General features: G+C 43.3%; 1 protein-coding gene across 2 annotated transcripts in view; it reads left to right on the top strand.

Moving 5' to 3' along the window:
• Positions 1-17,402, top strand: part of LOC131300879 (receptor-like protein 53) — a 38,362-nt gene extending 20,960 nt beyond the window's left edge. The window contains exon 2 of one of the 2 annotated variants that reach the window (XM_058326902.1): positions 16,998-17,402. The gene's annotated coding sequence lies outside the window, so the exon portion shown is untranslated. The remainder of the gene's footprint in view (positions 1-16,997) is intronic. The other variant, XM_058326910.1, reaches the window with a different exon arrangement.
• The last annotated feature ends 42 nt before the right edge of the window (positions 17,403-17,444 follow it).

The following is a 17,444-nucleotide window of genomic DNA, read 5'->3' as shown; positions in this document are numbered from 1 at the left end:
CGTCCTCACTGTCCTCTACCTCTCGAGGGTCTATCCGGAACCTGGGGTCGCTCGCTGAGTCAGAGCCGCTGCTGAGGGACGTCCCCTCTTCCTCTTCTTCCTCTGCCTCCTCTTCTTCTCTCCTTTTCTTCTGCGAGGGTCCCTCGGCAGGCTTCTTCTCTGCAGGCCTCTTCCTCAGCTCCCGGCGGAACTGGAGCTCCTCGCTGGCCGGAGTAATTTGCACTCCCTGTTCCACCCTTGCCGCTAGCCGGGAGGAGCTCGAAGCTGCTTTCTTTGCTGGGGGAGGCCGCACGCTCTTCCTCCTAGGAGCCGCCCTAGCATGTCCCTGCATAGTCATTCAATTCAGTTAACATACGTTGTGCATATTGTATATATTGAAATGCCGAGTGCAGGAAATGTCAAAAGCAATCCTGATCAAAAGTAAAAGGAAAAGTTATACCTGAGGCTGCTCAACGGGAGCTGGAGCTGGTGGTGGGTACTCCAACTGCAAAGAGGCGCCGCCGGCTATCCTGTGGAACTCTTTCTCCATGGCCTTCATCAGGCGAGCTACCTCCCGTACCCATTCTATCGGAGCCTGTGACATATTTCGGGACAGAATCAGAATGCAAGCCAAATGTACATACTGAGAGCGAAATACGGGAACTACAAAAGGGTAAAGGAATGTCTTACCGGCCCTGTGATCTCTGCTGGGTCTGTCTTGGCGGGCTCGAACCGAACTACGGCCTCCTCTCCTGCCGTGTCCCGCACAGCTAGGGTCCAAGAAAGCAGAGGCAGCCCCGTCGCTGTAGCATAGTCGCTCCTCTCTCTCGGCTGGGCTGTCCTGCTCTCCCGGCTCCGCCTCTCCTCGCCAGCCTCAAGCGCCTCGCTCTGCACGGCAACATGCTCCAGCACTCCAAGCGGCCTAGCCAAGCGCTGCCTCCGGTAGACAGCATAGTCACGCCCAGGCCTCAGGAAGGCAGCAAGCCCGGCCGGAACAGTGAAACGCCTCAGCTCGTCCAGCGTGTACCTGTCCGTATGAGAAGCGTGAAGAGGCAGTGGCCCAGGCACCTGGTACTCAAGAGAGCCCAGTGACTGCCGTGTCACCCAGTCACCCAAGTACCACCGCCACCCGAAAGCAGACTCCAACAACACCCGGCTTGCTGTCACCACCCTGCTCTGTGCTAGGTACTCAGGCTCAGGCTCGGCGCTACTCCACGGGTTCCAATCCACCTGTAGGACAATGGCACAGATTTTAAAACATCAGCGACAGCATTAAAGCAATTCTAAAGGGCAGGATGATCAGTTTGGCATGTTACATACCTGAGTACCCGACAGCTCGTCCAGGTACGACCGGAAGGCTAGGAGGCTCCCTCTCGACTTCTTCTTGCCGCTGTACATGGGACCCCAAATCATGGCACGAGGGAGCATCCTCAGGTTCGGGCACTTGTTCTCCGGTGGGTACATCTTCAGCACTTCATAGGCCCACAGCTGCAAACGGTTAGGCAATCAAAGCGTCAGAATACAGTTCATAGGCAAATTAAAGACAAGTGCAAGAAATAGAAAAACGGGAAGTAAATGACAAGCTTTGTTTCCTACCTCCCACACTCTCTAGTAGCCGGCCGTCGCCTTCTTTCCGCGCGAGAACTCTCCCATGAAACTGTAGCAGGCACCCAGAGCCGCTCCTCCCCAGTCAAACCTCGAAGCTGCTCCTAAATCATGGAGGGCCGGTAAGTAGGACAGGTGCACCGTGGATCGTTTGTTCGGGTACAAGGTAGCCCCGAACAAGTACAACAAGTAGGCCCTCGCCATCTGCTCCGCCTCCAAGTCTGACTCCGGCTCCCTCCCGTGCAAATACCGCTTAAACTGGTCATAATGGACGGTCTCCGCCTCACCCGCCGGCGCCTGCCCCAAAAACCACGCCAGAGCCTCGGGATCCCTATAAATCTCTGAGTCAAACGGGATAGGCTCTCCACCTACCCTCAAGCCTGTGAGCGCTGCAAAGTCAGACGGGGTCACTGTCATCTCCTCGATCGGCAAGTGGAAGGTATTTGAGGAATCCCACCACCTCTCGGCCAATGCTGTCAGCAGGGCGTGATCGCTCTTCACGGCCGTCAGAGTAAGGATAAACGGCCGGAACCCTACAGCGTCAACCAAGGCCCTGACTCGCTCGGGCAAGCTCCTGTACAACTCAAGCGAGCTCGCCGGACCTCCGTGGCCCCGAGTGCTGGCTGCCCCCCTCTGCACAACAAAGACAAACAGCAGAAAGAACTTCATCAATAATTGCAAACCACACAGTTAGTCGAATTCAGAATTTCAAAAGTAACTCTACAGGCGAAACAGGTAGCATAAAGGTCGAACAAAACTACCGTGCACTTGTATTCTCCTGTCCAGTTCTGCTATCAGTCGAATCAGTTCAAAGGTATTTCTTAGTCAGGTTCCGAGCTGCAGGGCCTCTCTTTTCTCAAGGTACATCTCTCAGTCGATTGCACGAGTTTTCAGTTTATCAATATGGTCGATTCAAGCTATTGGGCACGCCATCCGGGCGTCCGTCATGTCATGGCAATCTACTTAGTCAAATTCGAGTTCAAAGGACGGTCTTATTGATCAAAGCCACTTATGGTCGATTCTAGTTTGGCACTAACCGTTTTGTCGAGGTCAATGGGCATCCTACAAGTCGATTCAACTACTTCGAGTGTTCTATCATTCAAGTTAAGTTTCAAAAGTCGAGGTACGCTATTCGAAGTTCTACTTACTCTATCAAGTTACAGTTCAGGGTTATAGTCACAGGCATTGCGAACTACGCTACGACAGTTCAAAGCTATAATTGGATTCAAATGACAAGACATGCATATCAAAGGAAAAGTTCAAAGGAATACCTGTGCCCAGTTCACGGACAGGTGTCTCTGAGGGTCTCTCAGAACAAGCTCTGCATCGTAGCTCTCCTTCAAAGGTGCCAGGCTATCAACCCCAGACGGAATGAACACGTGTGGCTCGGGCAAGGCATAGGTGGCCGCGTCAAACTTAGAACGGGGTGCCAGCCGTGCGGACTCTGCGAGCGTCACCGCTCGCTCAAAGGACCACACCTCCCCCTGAGCCTCCTCCGCTGCCTCGGTCTCGCTCACGAAGGCCTCCTCCTCGGCCCTGGCCCTCTCAGCCTCCTCCCTCAAGCGCTCCTCCTCCTGCGCCCTCTCGACCTGCCGGGCCCTATCCTCCCGCGCAGCCAACACAGCAGCCACCACCCCTGGATTCTCCCGGAGCAACCGGCCGAGTTCTTCCTCGGACACAAACTCGGCAAAATCTCCCCGAGTGATGGGTACGTGCACCGAGGACCCCACTGCAGGCCGAAACTCAGCCCCTTCCACGGGTGCCTCTCCGGATACGCCCTCCTCAACCACGGGACCTTTGCCCCTCGCCGGATCTCTCACTGGCGTCTCCGGCCGATCACCATCATCGCCACTACCACTACCGCTGCCGCCGGCTCCAGCCGAGCCCAAACCGGTAATCACCACACCTTCTACCCCACTGCTTGGATCCAATCGACGAACCTGTGGACCCACTATCACAACAGAGCCTGGCGTACGCCGTATCCCTCCTGGCGTACGCCCCTCATCGCCACCACCAACCTCCGCTACATGGCCATCGCCACCGCTCAAACCCCCAGGAGCCTCTGCACTGATCGCCGAAGGGGCTTCGCCTAGCGTTTGATCATCGATTTGAGGGCTCTCGGGCTCGCCCCTTTGCCGAACCTCGTCACCACCGCCTCTGTCACCGCCATTGCCGCCTCCACCACTGGGTTCTGCCATTGATGAGTAAGAAAGCGTGGGTTTTGGAAAGAAATCGAAGTTTGAGTGAGATTGAGGAGTTTTTTTGGGAGACCCGGGAGGATTTCAGAGTTTCAAAACCGACTGAGAGCGGTTTTCTGCACCCATACAGAAGTTTATACGACGTATGGAGCGATTGGGCTGGATCTGGGCCGGGTCTGGGCTCGGATCTTTCGCAAAAGTGGCGCACGCCAGTATTATGATACCGTACGCCAGTAAGTCCTGGGCCTCAGGCCCAATTCACTGTGTGCTAGATTTCATCCTCAAAAGAAAAGCCCAACTCATTCTGGAAAGTTTTGGACCCATCCCCAAGCAGAGGCCCGTCCAAATCAACGGCGATACACCGTCCAATTTCAAATCAACGACGATCCACTCGTCCAATTTCAAATCAACGACGATCTATCCGTCCAAATTCAAATCAACGACGATCCATCCGTCCAAATTCAAATCAACGACGATCTATCCGTCCAAATTCAAATCAACGACGATCCACTCGTCCAATTTCAAATCAACGACGATCTATCCGTCCAAATTCAAATCAACGACGATCCATCCGTCCAAATTCAAATCAACGACGATCTATCCGTCCAAATTCAAATCAACGACGATCCACTCGTCCAATTTCAAATCAACGACGATCTATCCGTCCAAATTCAAATCAACGACGATCCATCCGTCCAAATTCAAATCAACGATGATCTATCCGTCCAAATTCAAATCAACGACGATCCATCCGTCCAAATTCAAATCAACGACGATCTATCCGTCCAATTTCAAATCAACGACGATCTATCCGTCCAAACTCAAATCAACGACGATCTACCCGTCCAATTTCAAATCAAACGACGATCCACTCGTCCAATTTCAAATCAAACGACGATCCACTCGTCAAATCAACGACGATCTATTTCGAAATCAAAGACGATCTACCCGTCCCACAATCTGCTTTCCCCAACAGAGTCGGTGCTCTTGCAAAAGGATCATTCCCCAGGAGAGTCCACATTTCTGTGATCTGTCTATCAAAGACAGCGAAGCAGCGGTCTATCCGCCCCTACGTCGAATCAAACAGGTTCTTCAAAGTTCTTGCATTCTGGATAGCCTTGAAAGAGGGTGTCTAGGAAACCTTTGACGTTACTTGTCTCCAGTCAATGGTGCATCAAGTGCCGTCAAAGGGGGGCTTCTGTAGACACCCCATTCTGGACTGTCCAGATAGCATTATTTGTCGATCTTTTATTTCCGCAATGATGATCTTAGTCGAAAACAGTTTAAGGACAAAGGTGTGGTTGAGCTTTGAGCGTCCCGAACCTCTCTCAAAACCCCTTTCAAACCCTTCAAACCAGAGCCAAACAGCCCCAGCAAAACCCAATTGGCATACGCCAGCGTCCTGAAGGCGTACGCCAGTCATCTGCCACGTGTCAGTCATCGACCAGTGGCCCATCTTTTATTGGCGCACGCCAGTTAATAATGGCGCACGCCAGTCAAACCCAGTCAAATCAACTTTATTCAGCAACTTGGGCGGGACTTTTGTGCCACCCTGACGTCGGCTACAGCGTCCCTGATGATTACTTTCGGCAGAGACGTTCCCTCTCTCTCCTACACCCCCCATCAAGGCAAGTCCCATGCATTTAATGCATGGGAGGCTCCAACCTTGCTTTGACCAGCCAAACAAGGCCCTAGATCAAACTGATCTCAGTCTTCCCCCCCCCCCCCCCTATAAATACCCCCCTTGCATTCATTTGCAAGGGGTTGGCCTCATTAAGAAGAAGAAGTTCTATCCTTCCTTTCCTTCTTGCTCTCCATTTCTTTTCTTCCATTGAAAGAGAAAAGAAAACAGTCCATTTCCATACATCCCACTGTCACCCAGTCACCATCAAACCTCCATCTCCAAGCTTTAAAGTTCAATACCACCTTCAATCCTCAAACAAAAAGGTATACCACCTTTGTATCCCTTTCTGTTCTTGACCCCTGAGGGGAACCAGTGAGGCCCAGGCTAGTAAGTAATACTAGCCCTGGCCTCAAACTGGCAAAATACGACCAACGTATGAGGTGATACATGGCGCACGCCAGTAACCATATGCCGTACGCCAGTCATGGTAGAACGAGCACTACTAGCGTGGGGATCATGGACTACCATTTATGTCGTTTTATCTTCCTGTTAGTCACCCTTGCATGCTAAATAACCAGTTTACCGCTTTCTGTATATTTAGAACTGTTTAGATGTAGTAGTTAATACTCGCTTCTTATCTGCTTAAAAGGCCCCTGGGATCCTTCTGGTCATGCTCCAGAGCCCAGATGATGCAAAAGCCAAGCACTGGATTAGGGTCCAACGTGCGTACGACAGTCCATGACTGGCGTACGGCAGTTAAAGCTAGGATCCAGTGGCTGGCCCTTTGCATCTTATTTCAGTCTTGGCCTCTTTTCTGTCCCCACATTGTTTAGGGGGTTTCTTGTCTTTTTTTCATGGCTTCAAGCCATCTCATCTGTCTGTAAATGTATATATCCTGCTTATTTAACTGCATGGTTTGTCCTGGGTGTGCGCTGGTCCTTTTCCAGAGCCCAGAGGGTTGCAAACAAGGATTGTGAAACCAGATGAGTGGAGTACGCCAGTCTCCCTGTGGCGTGCGCAGGTCATATCAACATGCGGTGGCTCGGCCAGTGCATGCTGGTAGAACTTGCTCACGCCCTTGCGGGGCAGCGTACTGCAATTTGTCCAGTTTGCTCAGTGCTTGTTCTCAATCTATATTTTAGCATTGCAATCAAGCCATTCATAAGCATTTTTGTCATAAATCACAACTTGTTAAAGTTTTAACCCCCATTAACTGTTCCCCCGCCCTAACTGGCTAAAAAAAATGATTAAATGAGAGAAATGCAAATGTTTTGTAAAATGCCCGAGTAGAGACCGATCTCCGGATTGGGCGAGAGGGGTGCCATAAAACCCTTCCCCTCTCGTAACCTGGCTCCCGAACCTCAGATATCGAAGGTGACGACGGACCGGTCTATGCCTTTTTCAAACTCAAACAAACGTGGCAAACGTTTTTCGAGTTCGGTTCCTTGGGTGTTCTTACCGCTAAAACCCGAGTGGCGACTCTGAATCGAGGCGTTTCGCCGCGCTTTTCCAACAAAAAGGGCCGCACCCAATTTTACAAACAAATTTTCCGGGGCGCGTGCCCACAGTTCATCATCATCAGTGCATAATACAGTTGGACAAATTGTCAATCGGGACTGGGCTTCATTGTATTTGGTTGGTTTCTCTTAATTTTTACTAGACTTAGGATATATAAAAATTTTAGATCTTATTGTTTGTGTTGATGAAAGTTATAATCGGAAAAGTCATAATCTAGAAAGGCTGTCATCCTATATGTCCTTTCAAACTTTTTCAATTCTTCTCTTCGAGACGAAGAGATCATGTGATGTGAAGATTGACCCAAATCTAGTAAAAAATAAGACATAACAACAAAAAATACCGTGCCAAAAAGTCAGGAAAAAGTTAGCGCAAGGGGCCCTAAATGCATGATATAGAAAAGTTAAATTGGAAGTCTAAGAGCATTCGCTTCACGATCTCTACATTTTGGACCAAATTACACCTTAAAAAGTCACTTTATTCATTAGCTACTCACTTTTAAAATATCTACTACATTAGACCCATTGCCAGCGATCAAAGAATGCGTCAAAGGCCCGCTGATCAAAGAAGGCCCCTTGCTGGCGTCGATCAAAGAAGGCTCATAGCTGGCGATCAAAGAATTCATCGAAGACCAGTCGATCAAAGAAGGCCCGTTGCAGGCATCTATCAAGGCCATGTTGTCGGTGACATATTTTTTTTTGGGTGCATGGGGTGAGATCTGGTAAAGGTAATAGATAAAGTAATAAAATATTGTCTACTGAATGAACAGTGACTCACAGGAAGACACGAGACACTATAGTAAAACTACAAAATTGTCGAAGTAGCAATGGTAGTAAAGAGTCTGGTGCTGGCAAGTTTTGCATGATTTCCTCACTAGTATAGTTGCAGAGGGGGTATGACGAGGGAGATGTGGATGCTCTAAGTCCACCCCAAACACCACGGTATGCATTTCTTTTGTTCCATATGCATGTGGAAAAAAATATGCTTCAATCCTTTCCGACTTTTGTGGCCTTTGTTTTCTAAGAATATAAATGCATGATGTAGAAGTTTAATGGTAAGTCTAAGTCCACCCCAAACACCACGGTTTGCATTTCTCTCCTTCCATTAAGGAAAAAAAGGGTATACTTCTTTATTGACTTTTGTGACTTTATTTTCTGAGGATATATAGTCTCACAATACATTTTCCTTAGCAAAAAAGTGTAACATTGTCTACCATATTGCATATTGTGAGATTAATTTTGTTGCATTTAATTGTATCTCCTTAAAAATTAAGTTCTCCATACACCTGGTGGGCGAAAGTTGACTCGAATATGAAAAAAAGAAGAGTTATCAAACCGGCAATATTGGAGGGATGTAGTACTATTTAAGTGTGTCCACTCCGCAAAAAGCATTTCTATATAATGTATTTTTAATTTGTCAATCTACGCATTAGTGGATAATACCGAATTCTTTTAATTTGTAGATAAAATTTGAAACCTTCTTGTCAAAAATAGCTAGAGTATTTAATAACTATAAATTTGCGTACTAGAGACGGAGGGAGTAATAGACATGGACAACCACTAAAACTTAAAGGTATCTGTCAGGAAAGACCAAACATGACATCACTACAAGAAATCAACCTTTTTGCAAGGAAATTTTTAGCGAGGATGTCTATTTCCTCACTAAAGGAAGAGTTTTGGCGAGGAAGTTATTGTTTCCTCGCTAATGGTGTTTTTTTGCGTGGAAGGCATATTTTCCTTGCTATTTACTTGTCGCTAAAGAGTATTTGCGACGAAATTTCAAAATTCCTCGCTAATTGTTGTCGCAAAAAATACAGTATTTTGTCGCCAAAAGCCTGTAGTGACTTTTTGTGGCAAACTTATTGGGACGCTAAAGTTGAAAACCTTTTGCGATGAATTCGTTTTCTCGAAAAACATTGGTTATTTGCGAGGAAATAAAGAATTCGTCGCTAAAGACTATGGTTATTTTTTGCAGGAAATTGTGTTCCTCACAAAAAACCAATTTTTTGTGAGAAAATAATAAATTGTTGCTATAAGTCTAAACTTCCTTTTTGTGGCTATGTTAGTCCAAGCAACAATTAAAAGCATAGTTTGCGAGGAATTGGCGTTACTGCAAGAAGAAATTAATACGTCCAAAGAAATTAAAGTTTTATAGTGCACCGCATGATGCCATCTTTTACGATCAAAATCGTCTGTTTTTTACGTAATATGGACTAAATCACTTTATACCATGAATGAAGTTAATCATGTATCGTTAGACACTTGATCAGACTTAAAATTTTAATTTTAAGAGTTAAGACGAAAAGCCCCAAATCCTGATTTCTTTCTAACCGTTGTCAATCTCTCACCGGCATCTTCACTGGTTGTCGATCTCTCACCGTCCGTCGCAGGTACACACGATCTCTCTCTCTCTCTCTCTCTCTCTCTCTCTCTCTCTCTCTCTCTCTCTCTGTTTAGTCATAATGCGATTTGGAGCACACACATGCACAGAGTACGGTTAATCTCAAGTTCTGGGTTCGATCTCTTTGAAACTGAAGCTCTTCTGTTGCCGCCGTTGCTAGAGTTGTTTGGCAGCATGAAGTACGGAGTTTTTGAGCGAATATCCAGAAGTACTGAATGTCGATCCATCCGTGGTTTATACAAGTCCTCGAAGCCGGTGTGTGTCAGTAGACTAAACAGGTAGAAGATCTAAAGCAAAACCCCAAATTGGTTGTTCGAATAAGAGGATAATCTGGTTAGTATTGACAATTTCTCCTGCGTGGGCTAAATTACTGCTCTCTCTCTCTCTACGTTCGTCTTTTTGAACACATTCCAAGTGTTTGATTAAATGCTGGTGTTGCTACTAAGTATATCATATCTGAAGCTCAACAGAAAAATATGGAGAATTTTTTATTGGATTCCTAGATTCTGGTAATTGGTTGTTTGCAGTTCTGATTTTAGAATGTGCCAAGGATATTTTAGAATTTGCCAAGGAATGCTTACCTATTTCCAATCTCTGTAGAACAACGTGCATTTGGAATGTATTATTTCGGGAATTAATTATAATACATTTGATACAGAATTATATTTTTTTGGAAGTGCTTAGTTGTAGTAAACTCACACGTGCAAACCAAGTGGAAACTAAAAGATCTTAATGTGTTCATTAACCTCACAGTTTGTTGAGCTTGGATGTGTGTCCTTACTATATGTTTTTCAGCATTTCTAAACAAGTACTTCAATTGCCTACTAAGTGTTTGATAAAATGTGCCAACTACAATAGCCTTATGGTTTTGTTCATTTTTTGGTGTAATTATTTTCCAAAATCTTCGGCAGAATCGGTCTCTCACTTTAAGCCAATTTCTACCAAAATCTTATGAACTCGAGGTACATAAAAACCATTCTTATTTAATTGCAAGTCCAATGTGTGACGTTCCACTTTTTCAGTTAAAAAATAATAATAATAATATTTTTGACGAAAATAATTAAATCTTTCAGTTTTCTTTTCAAACTTCTTGCTACAAAAAAAAAAAATATATATATATATATATGTTGGGCTGCCTATTTTTGGCATCAGTTACACGTATCGCTTAAAATCCTACGTTTTGTTACTGGGAATGGGTCCTCGCAAGTGATTAGTTAACGTAAAGAATAATGTTGGGTTGATTGTGTAATTAGACTAGATAAGTTTTAAGTTTGAACGTGGACAGCTATTGGAGTGAGGAAACGTTTGAGGTAGGGTTATATTTGTGAAGTGGGTGCTACAGCTTAAGAGAGAAAATTGAGATAGGTTTTCTTTTGCTTAGACGGCGAGGTAGAAGCCGCGTGGTTTGATCGAGTTTGACTGCTAATCAGGTAATCAATATTCATTCTGTTTCATCTCTTTTTTTTCGTTTGGTGGTGAATGAGTATCCATGACAGTGGGATTACTTGTATATGAGGATTGGGTTACTGTATGAGAGAGAGAGAGAGAGAGAGAGAGAGGTGTGCGTGCATGTGTGGTGCTCTGTGTGTGTGCCGTGTGTGAATTAGGAAGGAGAAATTGGTGGTGGACAAATGGTGTGATGATGCTACGTGGTTAGATGCTGGAGGTTCTACTGACTTGGTTTAGATCTAGGTTCATGTACATAATAAATGGTATTGCTAGGTTTGTATTGTCACGCCCTCGATTTTCAACGTAAATAAAGATAGCTTTTCATAAATAAAACTCCTCACATTATCTTACATAATACTCCAAAAGAGTTCACCAAGTCCTAATCATTAAATTACAGATCCAACTCCAAGAGTTTGAATATATTACATCATAAAATTAAAAAAAAAAAAAATTTAGGTTCCATTACATTCCCAAAATGCGTTTTATCAAAATGTCCATAGGTCTCTTTTACCACCTCTTTCGAGAATATCACTTGAATGCATGCACTTCGCTCTATGTTACTGCTCCGGGTTCATACCTCAAAAATGATAGGTTGAGCTACACTAGCCAAGCAGAGAAATCTACACAACCATTATATGCAAATGGGATGACAGGTAGAATGAATAACGGAGACAAGGTAAGGCATCTCAAAGTAGAAACAAAAAATGATTAGTGATTGTCCCAATATCGACGACATAAATGAAGTACCGTGACTATCCATCAAGACTATAGGCTAACCATAACACCCTATTCCGAATACTCTATCCGCTCCTCGACTTCGCTTTAGTCATAACGTCACATGTTTAAAGAAAAAGACTTGTTGATACATGACTCTGTGGTATTGTCTCAGCAACCAATCACTTCTCTCGTATATTCATCAAATAAACCCTTACGTTTACTCATATATATCACCGTTGCAATCCCACATCACATGTCATAAACGAGTGCTCCTTCCGGGCTATTTATGGAGTCCCGCTACTCCCTACAAATACCTTCCTCACTAAAGGAACTAAATCACATCACGTAGTATAAGTCACTGTACCACAATTCCTCCAACAAACCTCACAACTCAACCATTCATCTCAATCACATATAATGAATTCACAACAAAGACTTACTCACAAAGAGGTGGTACGGACAACTTCATCTCAATCAACTCGCGATCATCACGTTATTAGTTTCTCATCACCATACAAGCACTCACATATCAAAAGATATTCTCTCACAACGATTCATAGATTTTCACCTTGCAACTCGTAAAATCGTATAAGTTACACAAGAGGTATACCACATATCAAACACAAAGAAATGTCTCACGTGTCCACGCCTAGCGTTGTTTAACTCAAAAGAGTGTTCTACGTGTTCGTTTTTCACATCGTATGTCAACACATATAACCTTCGCCCACCTATATTCCTTATATCCTCTAAACCCTCGTTTCGGTGTCAAACGACTCATACGGAACCCAATGACCACTACCAAGCGTTAAACATACCACTAGCCTCGTCAACTCATTCAACTAGTACTCAAGAGAACCTAAGAACACCCGTGCCTCACCCAAACGATTTTAAGGAAAAGGATTTTGTAACATATACGAACAAATCCATCTTATTGGTTAAGAATTAGGAGACGAGACCACCACCATTGGAAAGTAAATTTCCGGTACATGAATTTCGATATAAACTTTGCCCAAAACGGAGTTCGGATGAAAAAGTTATGCCCGTTCGAAGTTTTGCCAAAATGCTGAATTTTTCATTTCCTACCGGTAGGACACATTTTCCTACCGGTAGGAGACCACAATTTCACGAAAATGACATTACTGGACAGCTTTTCTACCGGTAGGGCCAAAACTCCTACCGGTAGGAGTTGGGTTTTCAGTCCACGACTTTTAACTTTCACCAAAACAATTCCAACAACGAAACTAACGATCTAGGGCACGATTCAAACACCAAATCAACACATAAACATATAATAGAAGTGAGAAATCCCTACCTCGAAGTCGAAGAATGAAATCCAAGCCCAACCAAGCAAGCCCTAGCTTCGAAAACTTCGAATCATCCGAATACTCCTCTCCGAGCTCAAACCCACGAATTTCCAAGCTCTAGAACACTTGAATGCGAGAACTTTGCGGCGGATTGAGGTGGGTTCGAGGTATTTTGGGGTGTTAGAGTGTGAGAGTTTGAGAGAGAGAGAGAGAACGAGAGGAGCTGAGAGAGAGAGATCGGGAGGAGAGAGAGAGAGGGTTGGAGATTTTGATCCTCTACACCCTCACACACACGCATATATACTAGGACACACACCAACCACACTTGCACTCCCTCCACTTTTAATCCTATCACATTGACCCCAAATCAAATAAATTCAACAAATTTCACATTTACTCGATAGTCTAACATTAATAAAACCTTTAAACGATTTTTCGAAAATACGGGTCTCTACATGTATAGACATTGTTATTATATTTCAAATAGGCAGTGACTTCATACGTTGCAATTTTGTACAGGTTAATTCTTTTTGCGTGCTCGAGTTGTATTATCTTTGGGCCCAGGTGAGTGGTTAAGCATGTGATCCCTTCTTTTGGAATCCTCTTCAGCCTATCGATTCTTTACAGTTCGTTATTGGTTGTGATTCGATGATAATTATTCCTATTCGTTGCTCTCATAATTATTGGCAATTGACGTACCCTTTGGCATACAAGGTTCATTGATAAAAATTAATAGGATTGTTGGATTGCCCATATTTTTCTTGTTGCTCCATAATATTATTGTGACTCTGCAACGGCACGGAGAATAATCCTGGTGCAGGTGCCTCCGGCTCGCCGTTGTTCTATTTGTGTTTGGGACCATAGACTATGTTGATATTTATTAAAGTCCAAGGAAAAGACCCGTGAGATATCGCGGTGACTTTGGCCACTAGGGAAAAGACTTGTGAAATACCCTGTGACTCTAGTGCTCAACGGATAGGGAAAAGACTTGTGAAATACCCTATGACCCTATTCCGGATCGGCTTAGGGAAAAGGTCCCAGGCGCCATCCTGTGGTGACTCTAAATACGGTGTTGGATCCAACGGGTGAAGCCCTGAGAAAGTACGGTGTTGGATCCAATAGGCGAAGCCCTGAGAAAATATTTGGCATTTGGTAATTGGAACTTGGTAATTGGTGGATATGGTTCCCACTTTAGTTTAGACTCCCGTTTTGTTGTTGTTCATCATTCAGATATAATTGGACTCATTGTTTGGTATAATTATTGTGGTGATTTGATTATTGTTCTTATTATTCATTAATCTGTATTCGTCTAGTGGATAATATTTGTCGAGCCATTGACTTCGTTAGTTTGTTGGTATGATTCGTTGAACCTTCGACCTTCCTTAATTTGACACCATATCTTTGGAACCCTCATTATCGTTCATTTGAAAGTATGCCACTTTGTATTAACACCCTTAGCATGCTTAACTACTCACTGAGCTCGTCAGCTGACGGATTTATTCCATATTTTTTTTCAGGTTAGTGCATGGGGCATTGTAGTGGACTCTGCGGCATTGTCGGGACCTTCTGTTTGGACCTCTAGGACGTCTGCATTTTTATTTCTTTTCTATTGTCAAAAAGCTTCCGCACTTTTATTTATTGGCTTCCGCACTTTTATTAATTGGCAGTTCATTATGGAGTTGGAGATTGAAAGATATGAGTTTTTGTGTCTTTTGCTTAAGAAAAATATTGGTTTGGAATCGCGCATTTTATTGTAATAAAATATCCAGTATTTCTTTATTTGTTTCAAGCTACTAAAAATATTTTTAATTAGGCTTCGTGTCCCATGATTACTTCGTGGTACACGGCCGGTCATGCTCTCGAATTTGGGGCATGACACAATGTTACAGCTGTGAACCCTTCTTTCATAATGGAAAGACAACTTTGCATTGCTGGGATCCTATAGCTATAATCCTTCCTTTTGCTTTGTTACTTTTATTCCTTTAGTGTTGAGGGTGCATGAGAGAATAGTTGGCTAGTTGTCGAACACTTTGTTTTTTTACTTTGTAAACTGTTGTATGATTTTGGGATCATGTTTGAAGCATTTTAGAAAAAAACGGTTTCTTAGAGAAGTTGGATTCATTGATAGAATTGGTCAGTAGCAAGGAAGGGTAATTTATTTTCATTGTGTTTAGAATATGTTGCGTTGTGCCTTTAGGCACAAATAATTGACTAGATAGAAGGTAGAGAAGGATAGCCGTTGGAAAGCTCCATTCCCTTAAAGTGCTTAATTTTTCTCATAACAGTCTTACAGACATATTCCAGAATCTTTGAGAGACTTGACGAGCCTTAAATCATTAGACATCTCTTCTAACCACCTTAACGGGAGAATTCCAAGCCAATTAATAAGTTTGACATTTCTCGCGGTCTTGAACCTTTCATGGAACTGTCTCCAAGGACGCATACCCCATGGTTCACAATTTAATCCATTTGAGAATGGTTCATATGCTGGGAACTTAGGATTATGTGGGTTTCCATTGTCAAAGGAATGTGAAGATAATAGAACAAAAGTACAGCCACTAGTGTTACAACATGAGGAAGATGATTCAAATTTAGATGGATTTACTTGGAAAATTGTGGTGATAGGGTATGGGTGTGGAATGACACTGAGAATCTTTCTAGGATCTCTCATGTTCTTAATTGGTAGACCCAGATTCTTTGTCAAACTTGTTGAAAGAGAAATGCCGAAGAAGGTGATAAGATTGAGGAGAAAGGTTGCAGGCACAGTAGCTAGAAGAAACTAGCAAACATCGATCGCACTGTCAGGTATGAGCTGTTAATGCTCTTGCATTTCATTACTTTTGACTACTTTTTTTAATCCAATCTATAACTTCGTGGTACTTATTGTATTTTATCTGGTGTTATAACATACACATGGTATAAATTCTGTTGTGAATCTTTTGAGAATCCTAAAACATTTTACATATGTTTATCCTAATAGTTTTAAAAAATTGAACATAATCAGTTACCTCCTCCTCTTTCGGAAACCGAGGTTAAACCGAATGACGCCAATGTGGGTTCCCCCCAACAGCCATTGTAACCATCTGATCGGTTAGGACGCCAATCGCATCCATCACTCGCTACTCAGTTGTTGGAACTGCACCTCTGTTCGCGCCTCCTGCGCTACGTCATCTCTTTCATAGACTTCGCTCACAAAAGCCATACGACCACTACGTGCCCCTCGACCTCCAACACATCTCGCAGCCATAGTCGAGATCGGAACTTGTGCTCTGATACTAACTGATGCAGGGTGCCGTATAACTACAGAAATGATCGTGCAACGAGGAGATACACAAACAATATAGGTTTAGAGAAAACGATATCTAGAATCTCTTCATTCAATAATAATCAACTACTGTCTTGCCCAGAAGGCTTAGAACTTATTAAATAGGTAGAAAACCCTAACCCTAATTGAGCCTAATTCTTGTAGAAAACATAAAATAGGAAACTAAATAAACTATAATTGAAAAACTGAATACTCTAGAACACTTATTCCTAAAATTAAAACACCCTAACATTATTACTAAAACATAAAATACGAAAAACTAAATAATGCTATTTATTTATTTTCAATTCCCATTTTGCATCAAATACACTAAGGTTAGTCAATAAAAAGCCATTACAGAGGAGGAATGAAATTCTGTGCCTCTCTTTGAACTTCAGTATATACCTGATATTTGGGAGTTAGAATTCTGATGTCATGACGTCAACTTCAAATTCCCTTTGGAAATCTGTTGCTATCCCATTCCAACATTATGTTGACTGTGCTTGTGAATTTGGTTCATCCATTTTGCCTCCATATTGATTCAAGTCCACTTAATATTATTGCTTGCTCATGAAAAACAAGACTTACAGCACTTTACAAAGAATAAATCGTACTTGTCGACTTATTTTTCACCTAGTAGGTATTATGTGAATAAGACATTATATCATGTTTGATTGCTTTGGGTAAAAATTCCTTACTCTTCGATTCTGACATTGCTGCAATTGGTAGAGCCATCGAACTCAATCCCACAAAAGTTGTGATTACAAATAACTAGGACAAGTGGTATTAGTAATTCCCCTGATCATACGCCGGCCCAATCGAATGGGCTCGTCACATGTTAACAGGATCAGTTGGCATTTATACTTATGTGTTTTTTTCACCGTCATAAAATACCATTGCAGGTACAAGCAAGGAAGGAAGCTTTGTTGGTACAAGAGATAACGTTGGAATAAAGGATGGGAAGATGATCAAGAAATTTTTGAGTTTGGGCTGCATTTCGTATTATTGTTGGAGAACTTCTTGTAGTATGGTGGGTAGGGGTGTTTTGTTTACCCTTCTGGTCTGATGTCGTTTGTGGTTTGTTTTTTTCCAACATTTTCATCTAGTAATGATTTGGTTTCAAAAATTTTCTTTAGGTTGTATTTGTTGAAGTGCGTGGATATTGTCATATGTGAAAGCGCATTTGAAATCTATGAAATGTCTACCTAAAAGCATGTTGAGACTTTAGAAAGCTTAGTTTTATTGAAGTAGATAGACAACTCTCAATTTTCCTCTCAATATCAACTTGTCTTTCTATAAATCGAGAAAACGAGAGCTATATGGTAGGGTGTGGCTGCTGTGGTGATCAA

This window comes from Rhododendron vialii, chromosome 1a (genome assembly GCF_030253575.1).
Source record: "Rhododendron vialii isolate Sample 1 chromosome 1a, ASM3025357v1".
In the NCBI taxonomy this organism is placed as follows: domain Eukaryota; kingdom Viridiplantae; phylum Streptophyta; class Magnoliopsida; order Ericales; family Ericaceae; genus Rhododendron; species Rhododendron vialii.
Note: the sequence above shows the minus strand (reverse complement) of the source record. Positions and strands in the feature narration are given on the sequence as shown.